Below are 21,680 nucleotides of genomic sequence, written 5' to 3' on the forward strand. Positions count from 1 at the left end.
TAAAATTGCATGTCTATAAGTCAAATACAGTTTTTTTGAAAAACAGACAATTTCCTATTGTTTGCCCTGGTACTTCTTTTATAAGTTTGATGAGAGAATTAAAAGAGCTAATGCATGGGAACTCTGAGCAAAATGCTAAATATGCTGGAGTTAGCTTTCATAAATTTTAGTTAGTATTCTTATTATTAGAATAGTAAAAGCCAAGAACTATTCAGTCATTCTGGGTATGAAAGAAATACATTCAAGTTAGCACCATCCAGCAGCCCAAAGTAATTTATAAAAAATTCTTTTCTTACATTTCTCAAAGTCAGAATAATTAAAGTCTTTATTTGTATTTCTGAAAAAGAAATGTCTTCTTGTACATCCCCATGACTTGTTATGTATTCATTGCAAGAATCTTTCAAGAAATCAGCCTCCTAAATATTTTTGTTACTGCATTTTGCTTATATCATCAAAAAGTTTTCAGTACCCAGTTTTAAATCATCATATATTGTGTAGTTTTAATGTAGCTATTTGCTTCTGTCCCAACTGAGACAAAACAAAAACAAAACCAAGAAACAAAAACACCATTACTAAGGTGAATTTAAGCTTTACACATCTGAAAAACAGGGTTTGGGAAAGACCAGTTAACATCATAAATTGCAAATTACCCCAACTGCTTTGAGAAATACAATCAATGCAGTGAACTAATCACAGTGAGGTATAAGGGGATATTTAAACTTCGAGAACTTGAACTTAGATGATGTGAAAAGCAGAGAAGCAGCAGGTATGTTTGGGCCCTATTTCATTTATTTTGCCTTAGAAAGTCCTGTCTTGTGGTTTTAGAAGTGTTCAATGTTCTCAATCATTTCCTGTACTTCAGGAGCACAATCAGGCCATTTACAAATTAACATGCCGATATACAAATATGTCAATGACCACTTAAACCCAGAAACAATCATACCCCTTCCCCCAAATGTTTGTGGACTTGAAGGACTAAAACTACTGGATCTAAATTAGAAATGGAAGTAAAGAGCTTGGAAGACAAGTTGAAATGGAATCTAAGCACTTGTGAAGTTATTGATTATTTACATTTCTTAAATATAAAAGGAGGGACAAAGAGAAGATCTGTGGTTATATAAGTTAAGTTTGTAGATCAGGTTATAAGGAACTCGACATCTGTGATATCTGTTTTCACAATAAAATGTGAGGTGGGACTGCTATCTGTAAGTGAGTCAAAGAGTTTGGGTAGGACAGGAGAGGATAATATATGAAACAATCATCTTAGATATTGGGAACTTGGGAACCGAGCTTAATGGAGAAACATGGAAGAGTTGCTGAGCCCATTTGAGACGTAGGGTGATTAAGTTAAAGTACAAACAGTATGCCTGGTCGTATAATTTTCTCCTGCTACATTCAACTATTTAGGAATGCACAGTAAGAAACCAGATGGTTGTGCTCATCTGGAATTTGAGTTTCACAAGGAGAATACCATGGAGGAGGAGAGAAAGAATGTAGTTGAATGTAGTTGAGGCTGTGATTGTAATAATGGACTTTTGCTTGTAAGTTGCAGAAGAAGGGAGGAGAGGAGAAGGTGAGGGAAGATGATAACTCAGCAGGTCCAGTGCCCTGAGGATCTAATGTTCTGAGAAGAGTACTATTTGAGTAAGTAAGAGGTAAGGGTAGGAAACTGAGATCCCAGGATGGAATGTTTGCATTTCAGATTTGGAGATGGTACAGATTCTGATGATAATGAAGTCTTGTCTGTGATCAGGAGAAAGGGTACTTGAGGTGTTAGGAAGGACAGAATTGTCTGAGATAAGGAGGTCAAAAACCAGAGGACTGGTTTTGGAAGGATTGAAAGGATTGTCCCAATTGATGATGAAGTTGTTAAGACTGGCTAGACTTCGTACAATGAGGAAGACAGGATCTAGAGCTAAAATCATTTGTGAATCAAGGGAAATGACCAAGAAATGAAGAACAATAGCTCCAAAGAGGTAGTGAGGGCAGAACAGCAAGTTTTGCAAGAAGCAGAAAAAGAAATGGTCTGGAAGTGGAAGCTGGTGTGGGGGAGAACCAAGAACAGTTTCTCTAACTTCTTGATCTGAAGCACCTGAAATAATAGTAATAGTAGTAGTAGTAGTAATAGTAATAGTAGTAATAGTAATAATAACCAGAACTATCACAATAGTGAAATAGCTATTGAGATCTTACTGTGAGGCTACTGTGAGCTATTGAGACTTACTGTCTCAAATGCTTTATATTGATTCACCCATTTAGTCATTACAGTAACCCTTTGAGAAGTAAGGCTATTAACAATATCCCCCATTTTAGTAAACTGAGGCAACAATAATGTAAAGTGACTTAACTTTGCCAAAGTCACATAGCTAGAAAGTTATGCTGCTTGAGTTCGAGTCCTGACAAATGGACTTCAGAGCCTCTAAACCACCACATGGCTGCCCGTGTCCTTAATCTGAAATTGAGAGAATCAGCACTTCTGTAGGAGGATGTGTTCACTGGATTTCAGATTGCTGTGGAACCCTTTAGCACCGGTGGGCTAAGCGCTGCATCAGAAAACCTGGGTCTCAGGGATTCATGCTGCAGGCATAGAAAGGTAGTACAGGTCTTCCTGTAAACCCTTCTTTCTTGACAGCCATGTGTGCTGGCATAGCTGCTTCTTGCTGTCCCTCACCACTGCCCCCACCCTGAACCCAGGGAGGACCCCATCTGGACCTCTGCCTTGTCAGATGATGGAGCACACTGCTCTTTTGTGACTGGGGAGAGAGCTTTGCTCTCTCTACTTCCCGTTAACAATAGAGCATTCACTGTTTCCAAGTCCTATTAAAGAGTCCATATTTAGGAAGAGATAAGAGAAAGCATATCATAGTTTGTTTGGTTTATCATATTTTGCTTTGCTTTGATCAAGTATCAAGATTCCCAAAGAACCACGGTTGGCTCCACCAGGATGCACTTTTCATACCTAGTTATCTTTGTGTCAGGCACAAGCAGACTGAGAATTTGGACAAGTAACATTCCACAACCCTTGTTCAAAGTGAAATTTCCCTGTCTTTCTAATTCCACTGGGCTCTCAGGTTGCTGACGGGGACCCATAATACCAGCTGTTTATCTAGCGCTCTATTGGTAGTTTTTTTGTTATGGTTTTCACTTATGCACACCTCCTGGGCAAAGGCCATCCTTTTCTCTGGAAAACTCCATCTAATGTTTGCCTCCTGATTCACATTTGAATCTCTGTGAGCCTACAACAGGGTCTTTGCTGGCATCTCACCAACTGGAGCCCGTCAGAATAGAATCTTTCACAGGCTCTCTTGCTGCGCCTTTTCATTATTCTCAGATCTTTTTGGTGTTTTTGTCTGTGGCTTTGTTTGCTCTTGAATACCAAGAGTCTGTCTTTGGTAACCGCTGAACGTAATGAAGCTTGGGAAGCATTCGGTGAAAAGTTTTAAAAAAGAAAGAGAGAGAGGAAGAAAGAAAGAAGCCAAATTAATGACTGTTGTTCTAAATGCAGATGGCACTGATTAGTTTGCCGAGATCCTTCTGTGAAATAAGCTCAGCACCATCACCTTATCTAGGAATCAGCCTTCCTGCCAGAAGTAATGGCTGGGACAATGCAGATGGCTCTCAAGTAGGAGCTTCTCTCACAACTCAGTCCTTATCACGGCTTTGACTGGCAAAGGCTGTCATTCATGCTGTCACTCACAGTGGGTGCACAATGGATCATGTCTACCTTGCACATCATAGATAACTAGACTAACTGGGGCTGGATTTAATTCTTCGGTTAAAGAAGAGGAGAAAAGATAAATCATTGATTATAGAATATCTGATTTTCCTCTAATTCACCTGTCACTGAAACTGTAACCTTGTGTTCTAGATCAGTTACATTTGTCAGCATCCCTAAGAGAAACTACCACTTTAATAAGATCTTTCTTCAAACTACATATATTTATAAGTCCATATATGTGACTCTTTCAATCCTGTATCTGTGTGACCATCTTTTCTTTGAAAAACAGCAATGTGGTTTTGATGTGCTTTGGAATTTTTATTCTAACGTTTTAAAATAAAAATGAGCATTAATGATCTTGATAGAGTATTCTTGGAAAAAAAAACTGGTTAGGTAAAATGAAAATATGAAGCTATTGAATATAAAGGTATTTTGTGTGGAAGTCTACTGTTTCTACAGTACTCTGAATGGTGACAGCAGAGGATTCATTTACACATCTAAAGCAGCTTCGCATATTGACAAAAAAGGTGTTAGAGACAGAACCGTCGTCATAATAATAGCTGTGCCTATTCACTAGCATTTTATGTTACTGTATGTCACAAATGTTGTACTCCATATAATATATTAAAATAATCTGATAAAAGAAGCAATAATTCTTAGCTAGGTTAATTATTGAGTTTTTGAAGAACTAATTAACGATGTCTGACCTGATTTGTTTTGCTGCTGAAGGAAGGTATTGAAGATTTTAAGATATGCGAACACTCCTTAGTATACAATAAAACATATTTATAATGTTTGCCAAGGATATTAGTTTTTTCGCCAGGTTACAACACTGAGAATAAAGAACGTAATATTACTTTATGCATCTTTCTTTGCTCAGTGGTGGGAAAGTCACAATATTCAGCAAAACACGTGGAGCTAATATGTCTGATATGTTTGCTTATTTTCCTGGAGAAGTAAACTATGAACATGACTCTTGATGCCCTAACCAAACCAATGCTCATTTATGCAGAGAACTTTAGTTAAAATAAGACAGTGATGGTCTGTTAAAATGTTAATTGAAATAAAAGAGTTCCAGGGTGCCTGGGTGGTGCAGTTGGTTAAACGTCTGACTTGGTTTCAGCTCAGGTCGTGATCTCGGGGTTGTGAGCCTGAGCCCTATGCCAGAATCTGCACTTAACACAGAGTCTACTTGGAGCCCCTTTTTCCCCCTGCCCCCTACTCATGCTCCCCGCAATAAATAAGTAAACCTTTAAAAAAGAAGAGTTCCTTTCAGAGATTGCATTTTGGTCTACATAACAACTACTTGTAGGATAAGGCATAGAAGATGTATTCTTTTAAAAAGAATCATAGCTATTTCTAAGGTTTATATAACATACGCAAGTGAAGGAGTAAGGAGGTATTCCTTCTAATTTAATAATTCTCATTTAAAAGTATTTTGCATGCCTACGCAAAGATACAATCCATTGCCGTTATTTCAACAAATATGGCCAATAATATGCCAAATTCTACAGAGTATCCACTTGATTAATGTGTATCAGATAAGGGTTGGTTCCTCTTGACATGGGAGATACAGAAAGGAGGAAGACAGAAGAGTTGATAAATTGAATCTGTGGGAAAGGAAAATAATGCACTGCTCCTGTAGTGACCATTTATAGGTCACTGTTGAGCTCAGGGATTGGTTACCCTTGAATGAGATACTACCGCCTGCACCCCAATCAAGTCCAGTCTGTGGCTACCTTAGTGCAAAGACCAACCTGGGGCTCTTTCCCAGAAAACAAGACAATGTGCAGGAAACTGTTAGCCAAAGGAGAATTGAACATGATAGTCATGTGACTGATGTGTCCAGAACATCATCTCTTCTTATATATGCAAATCTGAGTATTTAAGAATTTGTAAGTTTGTGCTCATTCTTTCCAGTTTCTTAAACAGTACCCAAAGTAGAGTCTATCCAGGTCAGATCCATGTCCCTCAAAGAAGAAAGGCAGTATCACCAAAAAATGTAAGTTTTTTAAGTTTACTGGACTATCTAATGTCAAAGAGTATGGGTCCTCCAAATTTGCCCTGTCTCAGCTCTCAACAGGGACTTAGGATTTAGGGATGGCATATAACATTCAGAACTCCAAGAAAGAACAAGCTGGAGCAACAATGGACCCTTGCCTCTGAGTTTTGATTTTTTAAGTATGTGGGTTCTTCAGAGGAACCTCAGAGCAGTTTCATAGCCTGTCCAATTGTCATACAATAATTATCATCTCATCTCAGTTTTTACAGTCTCCATTCTTCTTTGTCTGAGCCATGCCTTCATTCTCATAAAGTCATAACAGATGACTGTGATCCCAGAATTCAGTTTCCTTGGTTAACTTCCAGGGATGAGAATGAAGTCGTTCCTTGGACTCCAATAGAGTTAAACCCATCTTTGACAGTCCTGTCCTAGAGTATACCATACCATGACTATGAAGGATACTGAGCTACCAACATAGCTGACTTCTTGGAGGCTTCAAGATTCATTCTCTTCCTATGCTCGGTCTTTATAATTTCTTGCCAATGTGACATAGTTGAGTGTATAATTAGAAAATAAACGGAGAGAAGATTTTGTATAACCTTGTTCTCTTGGAAAACCTATCACATCTAGATAAGTGGCTTTTTGTGTGTGTGTGTGTGTGTGTGTGTGTGTGTGTGTGTGTGTGTAATTTGGTTATTTAGAAAGGATTGATTGATATTTGTTCTGATCTTTTGTTTAAATATCTCACTTCAGTAGTAAAATATAACCTGGTAGTTCAGTGAATCCCTTAATTTATTCATTTATCTAGTATTTATCCAGTGCCAACTATTCCAATCCTCATGAATCTCAAAATTAGTGAACTCTCCAAGCAATGTATGAAGATTAGCATTACACACTTAAACAGAATGTAAAGGTTAATGTAAAACTCTTATGGCCTTGATTTTCCATTTTGCATAGTACTCAAATGATTCTTTATAAAGTAGATGCAGTCAAACCGCATGGGTCACAATAGATCGGTCATTTTTTGTTTGGTTTGGTTTTGATTATACAGCCTATGTAGGCATAGACCTGCATTGAGAAAGGGAAAAAAATCGTCCATACTCATGATTAGATGACAGCTGTGTTAACAAGATTGAACCAGTTCCAGTCCCCAAGACAAATAACATGTCTAATGGCCATGGAAATGTGGCACTCTCTTCAGTACTATACTGAGTCTTCTTGGTTACAGGAAACAAGCAAGAACAGTGTTAGTGACCAGTCCCTGCATATCTTAGCAAATTAAAATAGCAAACACAGTATCTCACCCAGTTTCCTGGGCTGAGGAATCTGGGGGCAGTTTAGCTGGGTAATTCATGTCCTGTCTCCATGAGGTTATGGTCAAGATGTAGTCATCTGAAAGCCTGACTGGGGCTAGGGAATCTACTTTTTACCTCATTCACATGGCTCTTGGCAGGAGGCTTTAGTTTCTCGCTGACTGTTGTTGGAAGCCTCAGTTTCTCTCACATGGGCCTCTCCATAAGGCTGTTCTTACCACATGGAAGCTGACTTGTCCCAGAGAACGTGGTGTAAGAGAGAAAGCAAGTGAACTAAGACAAAGCTAACAAAGCTACAATGTCTTCATAAACTCAGCTGAGAAATAATATACCATCACTTCTCCCATACTGTATTATTAACACAGACTGGTCCAGTGTGGAAAGGGATTACACAGGGGCACAAATGCCAAGAGGCAGGGATGCTTGGGGGCCATATTGCAAGCTAGGATCAAAAGTTTCTGATTTAATTCCCAGCTGTTTTTTGGAGAAGCCTAACCAAGTATCTCTCTTTAAAGCAGTGATTTTCAAAAGAGGATGAAGAAGTGTAGCATTAGAGAAGCATGCTCTATATTATAGTGAATTCTAAATCTTGATGTAAGAAAACACACTTTTTTAAAAAAGATTTTATTTATTTTTTTATTTGACAGAGAGAGAGGTCACAAGTAGGCAGAGAGGCAGGCAGAGATGGGGGGGAAGCAGGCTCCCCACTGAGCAGAGAGCCCAATTCGGGGCTCAATCCCAGGACCCTGAGATCATGACCTGAGCCAAAGACAGAGGCTTAACACACTGAGCCACCAAGGTGCCCCAAGAAAACACACTGTTCTTCGAACATGGGTTACAGAAAACTAAATTTAACCATTGTTTCTTTGCCTGTGGAGATACAAATACATGCATATTGGTGATTAAGGAAAAAGGAGACTCACAATTTTGGTGTGCGTATTGGGAGGGTGTATTTTGTTGTAAGGAGGATGATATTTTTAATACTGAAACTACTCTAAAACAAAATTAGGGGGCTCCTGGGTGACTCAGTTGTTGGGTGTCTGCCTTCGGCTCTGATCATGATCCCAGGGTCTTGGGATCGAGCCCCACGTCGAGCTCCCTGCTTGGCGGGAAGCCTGCATCTCCCTCTCTTACTCCCTCTGCTTGTGTTCCTTCTCTTGCTATATGTCTCTCTGTTAAATGCATAAATAAAATCTTTAAAAAATAATAAAAATAAAAATAAAAAAAATAAAACAAAATTAGAAACCTGTCATGAAAATACAGACCAATTATTAGACCCATTATCATTTACTCCAGTTAACCTCAATGAAATCAACCCATGTGTTTCATAGTTCTTTGATTAACAGGGATTTATTTCAGGTTTAAGAAAAAAGAATTGGCCAAAATATCTGTATCAACTCATGTAAAGTTATTAAGGATTTCTGGCAGCCTTATGGTATATAGATCCAAAAAGGAATAATGTACTATTATAGAATTTATTTCAGTCCTAAAACAATACAGCAAATATTATAAAATAATGTGCTTTTACTTGTTATTAACACAAGCATTTTGTATTTAATTTCTTCATGCTAAAGCAGCTTCCTTGAGTTGGAATCTGTACCAGATATCAAGGAAGCTGATCTTATCATTCTGTTGTAGTAGAACAGCAGGCAGAGTTCAATGAGGCTTTTTATCTTAAATTATATTTTCAACTTGACCTCATTAAATTCCTTTCCTTCTGTTTGTCATTGTTAGGCTCACTATATTTCATATTTCCTCTTGGCCTCTTTACCATTTTAAAATTGTCCTTTAGAAATAACTCTGGCATGGAGAGTTCATTATTTCTGATAGTGACAACACACTGAATGCCCTAATACCCTGATTTCATTGTGCCTCATGACCTACATTTAGAAAAATTCAGGTATATTTTCTAGTCGCTGATTATTTTTTAGAAAACCATTAAGTGTCAAAAGCTATTTTCCTGTATATTTTCAAATTTGTTTTTAAGCTATCTTTAGGAGAGGAGTTGCTATAGTCTAACAAATGAAGAAAAGAAAATCCCATTGTTTTGCCTAGATTTTGTTTTTCAAAGTGGAGAGAATAAATAGTAAATGGGGATTTTTTTTCTCTAATGTGTGACCTAAATTTCTGTTGCAATGAAGCTGATCTGCTTTTAAATATCACACCTGCCTCTGTAAATTTTTGTGGTAATTTCTTTTTCAATGATTGTGTATGCCATGTGGATGTAAATATATACTTTAAATATTTCACATAACTATCAATGTGGGTATAATTTTGATTTGAAAATAAAGTAAGTTATTCTGAATAAAGTAAAGCTTTCCAAGCATCCTTTAAAAAAGAGAGAAAAATTAAAAAGGATGTGGGGGGGAAACCCTGACTGAAATATAATCAGATGAGCCAATGTTACTAGACACAACCACTGGAAAGACTAAAGCAACTCATAATGAATTAGAAGAAAAGGGCCATTAAACTGGAGAATCCCAACAATCAAGTAGAGATGTTTCAAGCTCTTTAGGCATTACTGCTGGAATAAATACGTTATCACACTAAGCTTTTATGAAAGGCTGTTACATTTTTACCAACTTTAATCTGTTTCATTTTTGTGTTTAAAGGATGGGAGCTGCATTAAAATAAAAATTCCATTTGGGTTATTATCTCCCCAGCTGTCTGTACAGACCATGGAGCTGGCCAGAGAATATTCTCATTATGTGTGTCGAGCAGTTACTCAGTGATTGATGCCGCATTAATGCACGACACAGACGCGTTCCTTTTGTTACCGAATATTAGACAAATTAGTTCTTACAAATTCATGACCCACCCTCCCCCTCCTAGTATGGGTGTCTTTCTCCTCCCTCTCTCAGCTCCCTACCTGCCCCTGTGCCTTCTGCTGGGCACCTGACTTGACTACCGTGGAGAGTTAATATTGCTGATAACCTTCAGTGCAAATGAACCGAAGCATTAGGAGGAGGGCTTTGACAAAGGAAGGGGCAGAAAACAGGCAGTGGTCTTTCTAGGCAGACTATAGAATGAGGTTCTGGTCATTTTCCAGGATACCCCAATGAAGTAATGACAAATGAATGTTTTGTTGTCCCAAACTAGTTTTCCCTCCCCCACTCTACGTGAGGGACCATTTATCTCCTCATTTTCTTTAAACTTACTTTTGTCAGGATGGGGAGAGAGGAGTCATAAAAAAAAAAAAAAAATTGTATTTAGATGGTTTCCTTACCATGAAGCTAGGAAGTATGGGAGTGGATATACCTCTCTTCCTCTTGCCCATAATGTTTGTATTGGAATTATTCCTAGAAGTGAAGAAGAGGCAGCGCCAGATATTAAAATGCGAAAGTGGGTTCTGAGCATGATCAGTGGTTTCCAGTTGGATTATGTGTCATATATTTGTGTTTCGTTGTGAAAAATGGGCCCGTGCTCACCAAATGTTTAGAGTTGTCAAAATATATCAGTACGTGTATATTTCTGGAAGAAAATATTCTGTGCTAAACCTTACTGTTTTTACACTGAATCTTGAAAATGACAAACTTCCAGCTGTACATGTGAGGACACTGAAGCACAGGAAATTTAAGTCACTTGCCCAGTGTTACATAGTCAAAGTAGATCTTGAACCTGCCTCTTGAACCTATAAATTTGGTTTATAAATGAAAATGGATTAAATTTTACTTATTAGCTGTTCCTGAAGGTTCCGATATGTATTTTTTGGATGTTCTAAATTTCAGTTTCTAATACAGTAAATACTGAGAAATATAAATATTGTTATTTTTATTTGATAATTATTGATATAGTCCATCTAACCAAAAGCTTGGGGAGCACTGAATACAATATTTTTAAGTTTACAAATCAGTGGGTATTTTTGGTATTTTAATAAGAGTGTGCAATAAACACTGCAATGTAATTATAGGACATTTTTGTTCCTATAAAAGCAGCCCCACACCATTTGCAGTCACTCCCCATTTCCTTCCAGTATCTTCTGTCTAACCACTTTCTTCTTTTGGGTTGGCTTATTCTGGGCATTTCATATAAATGGAATCATAAAACTCATATAATATATGAATGATTGCAGTTTCCTCCACTTAGCATAACGCTGTCAAGGCTCATTCCTTTTCTGGCACATCTTAGTACTTCATTTTTTAAATTGCTGAATAATATTCCATTGTACAGATAGTTCACATGTTGTTTATCCATTTGTCAGTTGATAAACAGTTGATTAACATGGGATGGTTTCTACTTTTGGCTATTATGAATTGTGCTACAGTGAATATCTGTGCACAGGCTTTTGTGTGGACATTTGATTTCATTTCTCTTGAGTATATACCCAGAAATGGAATTTCTGGGTCATATGGTAACTCTATATTTAACCTTTTGAGCAACCACTAACTTGTTTTCCATAGCAACTGCACCATTTTACATTCATACCAACCGTCTGAGGGTGCCAATTTTTCCACATCTTTACCAACACTCGTTATTGTCTCTGTGTGTGTGTTTTATTATAAGCATCCTAGTGGATGTGAAGTGGTATCTCATTGTAGGCTTGATTTTCATTTTCCTAATAACATTGAACATTTTTTTGTGTGTGTTTCTTTGCCATGTCTTTTTTGGAGAAATGTCTATTCATATTCTCGGCATATTTTAAAATATGTTATTTAAAATAACATATTTTAAAATATGTTATTTGTCTTTTTCTTCTTGAGATGTAAGAGTTCTCTACATATTTTATTTTATTTTATTTTATTTTATTTTAAAGATTTTATTTATTTATTTGACAAACAGAGATCACAAGTAGGCAGAGAGGCAGACAGAGAGAGAGAGGGGGAAGCAGGCTCTCCACCGAGCAGAGAGCCCAATGCGGGGCTCGATCCCAGGACCCTGAGATCATGACCTGAGCTGAAGGCAGAGGCTTTAACCCACTGAGCCACCCAGGTGCCCCTTCTCTACATATTTTAGACATATAAGTGCCTTATCAGATATATGCTTCACAAATATTTCTCTCATTCTTTGGATTCATTTTCTTGATGGTTTGGTTTGCTGCACAGAAAAATCTTAATTTGGATGTAGCCTATTATATTATCTTTTGCTGCTTGTGCTTTCAGTCTTATCTAGGAAATGTTAACCTAACTCAGGGTCACAAAGACATATTCCCATTTTCTTCCAAGTAGTTTGAGCTTTCATGTACATTGTTAAATTGTATTTGAAACACCCCATAAAAGACTAATTGTGGTATAGACCTAATTATTTTTAGTTTTGCCAATTATACAAGTCATTATACAAGTCAGTTCAAAACCATTCACAAAAGTTAGTTGTGATGACTGTTCAAGATACATAGGAAATCAAGATGATTTCCTAGAACCTAAGTCTGCACTGAAAGAACTTGGCGTAATAAGAAGTAACAGACATAATACAAGTAACTAACGTGAAAGGAAAGTGTGACGTGAAAGGAATGGGATACGACGTATCTTGGGAATTCAGGAAGAAAGATTACCTGTAGTTGTGGAAAGTGATATTCATGCTTGATCTGAATCTCTAAATAAAAATCATGGTAAAGTTTTGGCAAACTCTCTCTGCTCTGCTTAAGATCGTAGCTATCACTGATTAGTTGTACTTGCATTGTGGTTTCTGGAGTGGTCCAAATGGCTGGATTTCAGGGTTTTGTGCCAGAGATAAGCAGTTCTACAAATGCTATTGGCAGAGCACTGAAAGTCCCTGAGAGGTTATAGGTGGTCTTCTAGGGCAAGACAATATTCCTTGTAATATTCAGACATGATTTGCCTTTTTCATTGTACTGACATTGTGGTGGTTATGCAGAAGCAATAGTGGGTAAAACCACTGTGCTTTAGCACAAATCGAGACAGCACCATCAAACTGTATGAGTAGTCACTGTGTCGATAAATCTGTAACTGCTCTGATTCTGGTGCCTAGACCAGATAGCACAGGACATAAGAATTGCTCGTAACTAACTTTGATGAATGTTTCTAGGCAAACTAGATAAAAAGTCCTGAAAGTCCTCATAACAGATTTATTTATTTATTTTTTAAAAGATTTTATTTATTTATTTGCCAGAGAGAGAATGAGAGAGCATAAGCAGGGGGAGCAGCAGGTAGAGCGAGAAGCAGCTTCCCTGCTGAGGAAGGAACCCAATGCTGGACTTGATCTCAGGACCCTGGGATCACAACCTGAGCTAAAAGCAGATGCTTAACTGAGCCGTGCATGCATCCCAAAAAAAAGATTTAAAAAGATACTCTCGGGGCGCCTGGGTGGCTCAGTAGGTTAAGCCGCTGCCTTCGGCTCGGGTCATGATCTCAGAGTCCTGGGATCGAGACCGCATCGGGCTCTCTGCTCAGCGGGGAGCCTGCTTCCTCCTCTCTCTCTTCCTGCCTCTCTGCCTGCTTGTGGTCTCTCTGTCAAATAAATAAAATCTTTAAAAAAAAAAAAAAGATACTCTCAAGGGCTTAAAATAACCTTATTACTTATAACAACTTACAAATGTGATAAATTTAATTAGAAAAAAATACTATATAGGGCACCTGGGTGGCTCAGTCGGTTAAGCGTTGGATCCTTGATTTCAGCTCATGTCATGATCTCAGGGTCCTGGGCTCCAACTCTGTGTTTGGCTCTGCACTCAGCATAGAGTCTACTTGGGATTCTCTCTCTCCCTCTGCCCTCCCTCCCCGCACCCCACCCCTGCTTGAGCTCTCTGTCATTCTCTAAAATAAATAAATAAAATCTTAAAGAGAAAAAAAAAGCAGAATGCTACACGATAACAAAAATAACAGGGCTCTGGAACAAACGCAAATGCATTTTAGTTTCAACTGAGTGTAAGTGCCTGGTTTCTGCTAAATAACTATCCTCCAAAAGGAGATTCAGATAAAACATAATTTCCTGCAAAATGTGAAGGAAATAGTAGTGACTTTTCAAAATATAATAAGAGCAGCTTGGAAATGTATATGCCATTTTGGACAATATTCCCCATGTCATCTTAGATATGTTGTTACTATATATCCTTAGGAATGTTATTATAGCAACTTTATTTATGAAAGCAGGACTGAAGACGGAACCAACCCCAAACTAGGTCTGAATCTGAGCCAGAAGCAGGCTTCCTGTCAGGGTAGAAAGAGCAGTGCCTCTCTCCTGCTCTCACTTGCAGCATACCTGGGAGGGACCCATGCAGCACAACTGTGATTCCGTTGTGGAGCGTAGGAGCTCTTCTCTGATTTCTAGGCAGGATTTGGTATTTGACAAGTCTGATCTGAAGGAAGTAAAATAGGTGCATTTATTCTAGAGTTGTGGGTCATGGACAAGATTCTAGTTGTCAGAAGCATAGTAAGTTTTTAACCAAAAAAAAAAAAAAAAAATCAGTTGGATATATGATGGGCTTTAGAGAGAAATCTGCAATGGAAATATAGGTTTGAGTCATTACCTTATAAATGATAGTCACTCTAAGACATGACTTTATTTCAGGAGTCTAGGAGGAAGATTATTACCGGTTTCATTATAATAAAACAAAGCAAGGAAGGAGTATTCTGTGGTAGGTAGCAATAGCTCTCCTAGGTGAAACCACTTCTCTAAAGATGCTAAAAGTGAATTGGGGATTCAAATATATGAATACATGGAAAAGTAAGAGGAGAATAAGGCACAACTCAGTCATTTGGAGAACATCCAATTATTTATTTTTTCAGCATTATTGAAATATAATTGAAAGTGATGTATAAATTTAAGATATACAGTGTATCGATTTGATATATGTATAAGATTATCAATTTCTAATATACAGTATGGAGAGTATCCAATATTAAACAGGTGGATTAAAGTAGAGGAAAACTTTTAAAATGTTTTCAAAGGAATAGAAATGAAGACAGAGATCTGGGAAAGAAATGATATGAAAGCTAAGGAGACTTATTTTTAAGAAGTAGGTGTGGTGGGGATGCCTGGATGGTGCAGTGGGTTAAGAAGCAGATTCTTGGTTTCTGCTCAGATAATGACCTCAGAGTGGTGAGATGGAGCCAAGCTTCAGGCCCTGCGCTTGGCACAGAGGAGTTGGCTTAAGACCTTCTCCCCATCTCCCTCGGCCCCTCCCCCACCCCCTATAAAATAAAGAAACCTTAAAAAAGAAAAAAAAATGTCAGTATGGCCATTGTATCTGATTATACATAGTGGTTCCGTTTAGATAGGTTCCGGAAAGGTACCCTTTTTGGGTTTGGCAAATGAAAGCCTTCTGGTGAAGCCCGTATGGCAGGCCAAATGGTGTTGTGTAGGTTTGAGGATACAGAGACAAGAAGCATGGGCTCCACTTTTAAAAATCACAGTTGTGAAAAGGAGAGTGAGACAGAGTGTCATCCTGCAAAAGGACAGAACTGTCAAAGTGCTTTTGTTGATTTAGATGGGACAGACTTAAGCAAGTCAGAAGCTAACAGTAAGAGCCCGTGGCGAGGGAGTGGTGGGTGATTTATTTGGGTGACTGGCCGCTCCTATTCTACTCAGGATAAGAGACCTTGAGTTCTTTTTATTTATCATAGCATTTCTGGCCCTGATAAACTTATTGGTGTCAGTTCTTTCACTTTATGTCTTATAGTACTTCGGTTACATGGTTTAAACGAAAACCAAAAACAATTATTTGAGAACAAAATTAATTATTCTAGAAGCTTATTGTGTTAATGCCTCAGTTAACAAGAAATCAGCTAACTTAGTAACCCCAATATTTTCTACACTTTTCCTTTTATATGAATGAAGAAGTATGTGAACATGAGTGATTAAAAATTTAATTTAAAACCTACTTCAGGGGCAGAACAATCAGTAACCATTTATTATGTGCTCACTCTCCCAAAGATAGGATGATATGTGCTAGAGTTGATACAGAGAATTATAGCACCTGGTCTTTATTGTCATGAAGGATGCAATCTGAGGATATAAAACTATATGAAATGATAGCTAATGGTGTGACAATATAAATGATAAACAGCAAAAGGAATGATATAGATTAAATGCAAAGGAATTTGGAAAAGATGGTTAACAGTGAGTCCGAGCGTTCAGAGGTAACTCCTTGGGCAAAGCGGAATTCAACAAATCCTTGGGTTGGATGTGGACATAAAGAGAGAGAGAAGGCGGGGCACCTGGGTGGCTCAGTGGGTTAAAGCCTCTGCCTTCGGCTCAGGTCATGGTCCTAGTGTCCTGGGATCGAGCCCCACATCGGGCTCTGTGCTCTGCGGGGAGCCTGCTTCCACCTCTCTCTATCTGTCTGCTTCTCTGCCTACTTGTGATCTCTGTCTGTCAAATAAATAAATAAAATCTTTAAAAAAAAAAAAAAAAAGAGAGAGAGAGAAGGCTATGGATCCTTAGATGTAGAGATACGAAAGCATTTTAACTGGGATGGAAGTAGTACTTACTCATGAATTAGAGATTACTGTTTGCTGGTGATATACTAGGTATTTTAACATGCATAATCATAATTAATTTAATGATTTGTGAAGGTGAAGAGGAATGGGGTTTATTTCAGATGATTGAATGTACCATAGATTAATGGGCTAATGATTTGGTTAGGTCATTAGTTAGCCAAAATGGTCTCTTGTGCATGCATGTGGGCGTATGGGTGAGTGTGTGTGTGTGTGTGTGTGCGTGTGCGTGTGTGCATGTATTTTCTGTTCTCCCTGGCATCTGAATCCCCTTCCCACATTTGGGGAATCCCCCCACATGAATATTGGCAGGGGGCAGACCTTACTTCTCCATAAAAGTTGGAAAGTCTAGATACTTATTTCTCAGCCCCTGGCAACCAAAGATAGGGCAGACAGGTTTGACCAAGCAGACGACTTACCTGAGACTTGGAATCAGGAGCTGATTGCATCTGTAATGAAACAGCCATTGTGGCAGTGGAGGCAGCCACACCCATTCACTGAGGTGACAATGGCAGGGCAGTCAATGTTGACATCTAGCCATGTTGGAGGCAGGAGGTAGCAGGCTGGGGCATGTGGTGGTCAGAGGTGGAGGCAGCAGTGTCCTTAGATAGTTCAGTGGCATGATTTGGATATGGTTTGGCCTTCCTGGCTTCTCTTCTTTCATGCCTATATTCCAAGCCAGGCTCTCTTGCCTCCCCAAGGATTCTGTGGGGAACCCAATAATTTCTTTCAACAAATGCCCTTTCTGCTTTAACTAGTCAGACTTGTCTTCTGCTGCTTGAAACTTAGCATTGTGACAAGTGAACAAGTTTAGGGTGAGGTGATGAGAGCTTTGAATGTCAGCGTGAGGAGTTTAACCTTTAATCTACCAGAAGTTCTCAGTATCAAAGGGTTTAGAACGGTAGGATAACATTACCTAAGTGATGCTGTAGGAAAATCAATGTCAGTATTACGTGGAATGAATAACTTGAGGACTGTAGCTGGAAAGATAATGGTGGAGAGATGGGTCATATTAACAAGGAAGCTTGTCTGCAGGAGAGGTTAGACTGGTTGAGTCTGAGTCAATGCAACTAATGTAAAATTGGGCAGTAGGAGCATGGGGCTAGGCATAGACAGAAGAAGAGAGAGTCAATACTTTAATAACAAGGTGTGTATTCTGTAGGAGATGTACTGCTCTAGGCAAAGGGATTATTGGTCTATAATTCCTCATAGAGCACTGGGCTTCTGTGTAATCTGCCCTTGCGTGCCTGAGTGCTAAACCATGGACCAGGACCCAGTGGTTCATTGCCACGGTGATTCTCCATTTTCAGCCTTGCTTCCCTTACAACATCTATTTGCATCTGGGGGGAAGGAAGCAGATGTCAACTGAGAAGGAGCCAAAGATTATTAAATAAGCTGCCCCCTAACTCCAGTGCCCTACCTCACTCCAAATGCATTTACCCAGGAGTCTCTTGTTTAGAAAGCAGAAAACAAAGAGGACAGAAACAAATACTGCCTACACTTATATTAGGTGCTAGAGAAAGGGAATGGATTCTTAAAAGAAGAACAAGACTCATATAAGAAGTGTCAGGACTGCCAGAAATCGTGGCAGCTGAATTCTACCTTTCGATGATGGTGTCTAAAGGTCCACCCAGAAAGGGCGGCAGAGTACCGTAAGTAGCATGAGCTACCAGGCTTAGATAAAGCGATGCTTGTATTTTATATCTAAAAATCATTGCACTGCCTTATCCTTATAAGAGCCTTATCCTCATTCAGTTAGGATACGAAAGGATGACTTTGCTCATACTGGGTACTCTTCCATAACATTCTTATAAAAAAAAGTTTAAAAACGCAACTTTCTGGAACAAAGGGCAAGTCATACTGCACTGTTAAGAAGATTTCAAGATGTGTTCTCCCATGACGCTAATGTCGTCACTTGAAAGCAAGGTAGATTTCACGTTAGCAGGTGCAACGCACAGGGTCGTGGGGGAGGGCGCCGCCCTACTGTTTAGTCAAGAGTCTTGTTTTGCCACAAATGGTTTGCCTTGAAGATTTTCTTGCCTTGTCTCTGCCTCAGTTTCCTTATCTCGTAAGTGAAGAGATCACTGGGCGCCCTTGGGGAAAGGATCGAGAAATTGAAGTTGTGATTCAGGAAAATAAAATTGGCTATGGGAGGGAATGAACAGATGATGCTGCAAGATGAATTGCAGCCTTCACAGCAGAAGTTGAGAACAGTTGCTACTTTCCTTAAAGGTCACTGCTCATGTTCCAATGGGAATGGGGTGGTGGTGGCACATGGAGAACCTGTTGTCTTTGTCTAGGGTGGGCCCTACCCTCTTCTAGCAGTTATCTGTTTACCTTTTAATATAATTAGGCAGACCAGATTGGTATTTAGTCTTGTTCTGACAACAGCAAATTAGGCTTAACTCTTTAATTACAATGAGAAGGAAATCACCTTTCTGATATCCTTCAATTAGCTCAAGCAGCTGTTAAGTTATAATTAAAATTTCACATGGATCATTTGAGTTCCTGGAATGTTTCCATTTAATAACAAAACATTTGCATATATGCATTCAGTTTTCAGCCACCTTTTCAAATCTGTCAATGGTAAACCAAGAACGTTGATACTGTATTAAACAAAATCTTTGTAGTCTTGGAAGCAGCCAGCTGGGTCCCACAAAATGAAAAATGGAAATGGAAGACAGAGATCAAAAAGTATTAGTGCCTCCAAGTTTTCTGGAACTTGTTCAGAGAATTAAACTTTTCGCTTCATTCATACTTATCCAAGAGGGGAGAAAAAAAACTAACCAGGAGAGAGTGGTTACTTGGTGCTTAACAAATGAGTGTCTGTATTACACGCATCTCATTATTCAAGACAGCAGCAATCACCCTGCTGTGTCTTTATAAATGGATTCTTGACTCCACAGACTTTTGAAAATATAAATGTGAGAAGAAAAATTACATGTGAAAATTCAAATACTCCCTTTTGCTTTGTTTTTATTTGATTCTGAGAATTGAATTGACTAAACAAGCATACTGTCTTTGAAATTGCTCGGGCCGGCATCTGTCTGATACAACCGTGGACTCAGCGATGCGTGTAACACCAACAAGGAAGAATCGACATAGATGAATCACACTTAAAATTTAGATATTAATGGAGCACCGGGTGTGGTGCACAATGAATTTTGGAACACTGAAAAAAAATTAAATTTTAAAAATTTAGATATTAAAGGTCTTTGAAGTATAAAATGCTGGCTAAATTAAACTGAATCCAACTGAAGAATGATAGGAATGTATTTGAGATTATGCTTAGAAATGTGAATTTATGGAATTTGAATTGAATGGCAAAATACTGATTAAAACAGGAAGACTTGAGACTATTTTTCTCCCTTTTTAAAATATGTTTTTGTGTTTTCTTAACATTGGTGGGAGGAAGTGAAGAAAGATTTTGTAGGTTAATAACAATGTTGCGAGGTGTAGCCTTCAGAATCTATACCCAAGGCCCTAAGCTGTTTTTAACAAGCTGGGATTCTATTCATGCTTACTCATTGATAGCTTATATTGACAAGTAGAATTCTGTAATGGCTAAGACCCTAATGTCCTCCCAGCCGTCGGTTTGTAATGTATATTATTGAATTTCAACCACCAAGATAAGTGTATCCCTGGAAATTAAAGAACGCATGCAGAGAAGTAAGAGGAATGAAAGAGCAATGTCTGATATCATAATTATACCAACGTGCACACTTTTGGGGGCTACCAGCTGTTATCAGCACATTTGCCATCTGCCTTTACTAATTTTACTATGACCTTTTGGAACCGATTTCATCTAGCAGAGAGTTGGCTCTGACACCTTCATTGAGTCAGTTTTATCTTTGAACAACTAAAGGGAACTATGAGTAACAAGTGTCATTCTAGCCAGAAAAAAATACTTCTGTTGGGAAACTTCATTGTTGAGTAATTTTGAAATTCATTTCGAGTACTTAGGTTTACCAATCTGCAAAGCCACAGGGTACCTTAGAGAAGCAGAGTCAGATATAAACTCTCAAGTAATTTTCAATTCAATTTATTCTGATTCTCAGATCTAGAAAAATGTATTCATTATCTTTCTCCTCACCTGTGTTCTTTCTTTTCCTCTCTCCCTCCTTCCCCCTCCCTGACCCACACACAACATGAAGACTGTACTCTAAAATAACATCAAGATGTTTAGAACACTTATTATGGGCCATAGTTCACTTATAGTGAATAAACAATTTATTCATCCCCCAAACCTAACAATCCCATTGATATTCCTATATACATCATACATCAGAGAAAACTGAAGCCAGAAAAGGTTGAATAAATAGTGCTTACAGGTAGCAGGACCAGAAGTTAAATCTATGTTTGTCTTATTCTAAAGCCCATTCTCTTAACCAGTATGGTGTTATATTCATTTGTTCGTTCGTTCGTTCATTCATTCATTCATTCATTCAACAACATGGAGGCTACTAGGTCTCAGACTTTCCCAAGAGCTAGGAATTCAAAGGTGAGCAAAATGGACAGGGTCCCTCTTCTCATGGAGGTGACAATATGTGGATACTTTTCTTCTTTTAAATTGATCGTATGTCAATGAGCAATGTCAGCACATTCATAGACTTTTGCCCTAGGCATAAGCTGTGTGTGGGTTTTAGGGCTGTTGCTGAGGCCTGCATTAATGCTGGGAATATCTGAATTCTGTAAGGAGGCAGTGTGTCGAGTCATTTCTGGGGGCCATGGAAGCCATGGCTGGCTGTTTGGGAAGTAGCAACAGCTACACAGCCATAGCACGGTTCAGCCCCCAACCATGAAACACAGGATCAGCTTCTAAGTTGTTCTTGGGATTTCCCTGTTTTCTAAGAATCCACCTCCCCGCCTAGCCGCCCACATAGGGAGGGATACCCTCTCCAGCTCCTCCTGCTAAGTCAAAGAGCAGGCTGCATGCAACCTAAAAGGAAAGATTTGATATCTCACTCGCTCCAAGAAAAAGAGTAATACTTTACTCCGACTTGTGTGCACCAGCAGCACTCCCAACTAGTTACATTTGCTGAATAGAAGGACATATTCAGGATTCATGGAACTCCTATATAATTCCTTGGCATAGAAGGAGAGTATTCTGCTGGCGAGGATGCGGAGAAAGGGGAACCCTCCTACACTGTTGGTGGGAATGCAAGCTGGTGCAACCCCTCTGGAAAACAGCATGGAGGTTCCTCAAAATGTTGAAAATAGAACTACCCTATGACCCAGCAGTGCAATTGCTGGGT

The 21,680-nt window shown here is 38.7% G+C and overlaps 1 protein-coding gene across 1 annotated transcript in view; it reads left to right on the top strand.

Annotated features, from left to right (window-relative positions):
* LOC111157933 (PDZ domain containing ring finger 4) overlaps positions 1 to 21,680 on the top strand; it is a 349,884-nt gene that overhangs the window by 132,432 nt on the left and 195,772 nt on the right. The gene's annotated exons all lie outside the window — the stretch shown is intronic.

This window comes from Enhydra lutris, unplaced genomic scaffold (genome assembly GCF_002288905.1).
Source record: "Enhydra lutris kenyoni isolate GAN:26980312 unplaced genomic scaffold, ASM228890v2 scaffoldscaffold56, whole genome shotgun sequence".
Lineage (NCBI taxonomy): Eukaryota > Metazoa > Chordata > Mammalia > Carnivora > Mustelidae > Enhydra > Enhydra lutris.